The sequence below is a fragment of the Mastomys coucha genome, unplaced genomic scaffold (genome assembly GCF_008632895.1).
Source record: "Mastomys coucha isolate ucsf_1 unplaced genomic scaffold, UCSF_Mcou_1 pScaffold9, whole genome shotgun sequence".
Lineage (NCBI taxonomy): Eukaryota > Metazoa > Chordata > Mammalia > Rodentia > Muridae > Mastomys > Mastomys coucha.
In genome coordinates this window covers 40131067-40133868 of record NW_022196915.1, presented here as the reverse complement: position 1 = coordinate 40133868, position 2802 = coordinate 40131067, and positions in this window count along the sequence as shown.

The following is a 2802-nucleotide window of genomic DNA, read 5'->3' as shown; positions in this document are numbered from 1 at the left end:
ACAAATCCAGCTCTACAAAGGATAATAGATGGAAAACATCAACATAAGGAGCAAAATTAGACTCCAGAAGAAGCAAGAAAGTAATCTTTCAACAAATCCACGCAAATCTAATTCCATCTCTTACAACAAAAACAAGAAGTGACATTACCTTTTCTTAATATCTTAATATGAAAATTAATATTACCAACATAACCTAATCGATTGAAATCCAAAAATATGAGGAATTAGAAATGTGTTGATTGTCATTCAATGGTCTCTCTAATTTGGTAATTGGAGGAATAGGTCTAATATTGTAGAATCTATATATACTTTCAGCTTGTTTGTGACAGTGTCTGGCTGTGTACAACATAAGGGTCTTGAAATCTTGTTTCTCCGATCTCAGTCTCTCTATTAGTAGTATTGTTTATTTCATGTCTTTACACTATACTATGGTTTTCAGAACAGCTTATATATTTCAAAAGTATTTATATACCCAAAAGAAACATAGACGATTAACTGGGGAGGTTGCTTGTAAGAGAACAACAAAGACTGAGACTGAATGCTTTGCTTGAGTTTGTAACACTTGTATCAAGTTTGAAGAAGAGGACTTTATAAGTTACTCTTTCTCTGAGATGAATGCTTTTCCAAATTATCACAGCTAATGAACCAAATCCTTACCCTCACCTAATGTCCATGCCACCCTCCAAGCAGAACTAATGTTTATTGAAACAGTTGGTGAATGACTTTATGGATAGACCATCTTAATACCTACACCATTTCTTAAATGAATGTAACCTGTTCTCTGTCAGCTGAGAATAAAGTCACTCACTCAAGCCAAATAGCTTTGACCATAGCAGGAAGTGTGTATTCAAAAATCGAGCCTACAATTCATTTCTTGGTGCAGCAGAACTATCAACTCTCAGCTTAGCTACGATGGAGGTAAAATCCTTTGGTGATGTGAGGGTCATTGAAGTACAGCCTTATTACAATGAAATCCAATGTCTAAAAATTGTTCTTATTTTGGGCTTGTACCACAGTAAGAGCCAAGATTTTAAATTCTACTAAATACAAAACAAGCAAAAAGACTTTATATATTTATGTTCGTTTAAAAAAATACTAGTAGTGATGTATTATTTTGAAGTATACAGTTAATATGTTTGGAGTTATTTAAAATTTATATTGAGAAAAATGTATTTTCCCTATTGTTGTAGACAAGCATCTACATAAGACTGTAAAATTGATTGTTGTTTTATATCAATAAACTTTTATAATACTTATTTTTATTGTTATAATGGTTTATAAATTTTAAAGAATATGCCAAAAAAATATTATAAGTATTGAAGGGGGGTCTCTGGGAGGAGTGGGGGTACAAAAGGAAAACAAGAATGTGATTTAATTCTATTTACTTAAAATATGTTCTTAAATGTTAACAAATTCAGATAAATTGAATTCATGCAATAAAAGTTAGAAAAAAGAATGAATAAAAAATCAAATTGTTCCAAAAAAGAAAGAAAGAAAGAGAGAAAGAAAGAAGGAAAGAAAGAAAGAGAAAAGAAAAAAACCCACATATTAGGAACTGCTCCTGTGTGATTTTTGTGCTGAGGAAAGAGGACCATTTCAACACAGTCTAATAGACTGAGGTTATTATTTCTTTAAAGAGAGGAAATAACTATTGCCAGAAGACTGCCCAGGTTGGAATGGGCTGAAGCAGGACACAGAACTGGACATAGAGGTAGCTTTAAAGACTGACAGTCTCTGGCCTTCTAGCTCTCTGACTATACTGAATACTTGCTGATAACTTGTAAAAAAAAATCTTAAAAAAATAATTGTTTGTTCTGAGCAAGAATGAGTTGAAAACTGCTGGCTTGGGTAATTAACACCTGTAGCCTAACAGCAGAAGATTAAGCAAAGGATTAGTTGTTAGGACTTTTTTTCTTCTCCCTTGTCAGGCAGGAGGTTAGGTTTGGAGCAATAAACTTTTATTGAGCAGGGAGTAGAGAGTCACTCAGAAAAAATTTTTACACAAGCAAATTTGCATAACCTCACATACATCCATATACAAACTCATGCATACATCTTCATGCATCTTCATGAGTCCCAGTTGGGCTCAGCTACTTACATATCTCATAATTATATTTTTACACACACACACACACACACACACACACACACACACACACCCATACTTACATATGTATATGGAGTAAAAGACCAAGCTCCAGTGCAGTAAAAGCTCACCCATTTTGGATGAAAAATGAGTTCCAATCTTTATCTCTCTAGTGCTTAGAGAAAGAAAAAGCTTCTACCCTTTTATTGCTAAATGAATTAAACCTAAGTCTGTGAGAAAAAAGAAAAAAGAAAAAACTTTGTCCTCTTTAGTAAGAGTAAACCTGTGTTCCTGAAGCCTGCCTACTCTTTCTGCCCTCTCTATAGCTTCTTCCTCGTCCCTCTTTCTCTCTTCATTCAGGCATTGCTCTCTTAATTTCTAAGTTCCCTTTTAATTTCTAAGTTACTCTACTCTGCTGTCCTTCTAATCTGTCTTTCTCCTCCTGCTCTGATATAATAATGACAGACAGTGTAATTGTTCCTAATTTTTTGTGCCTTTTCTAGGAGAAGAGATCACTTGGTTTTCCAAGCATCATTTAAAAAAAAAAAACAAAAACAAAAGTTCACCTAAGTTCACTAAAAGTTCAAACTTTAATCCAAATCATAAATTGAATAAGAAGTTTATAACAGAGATGTTTGCATGTGTTTTCATTAAACATTACTTTTTTTTATCACTGTCTAAACATTACTTTTTTTTTTTTAATCACTGGTTCCTAT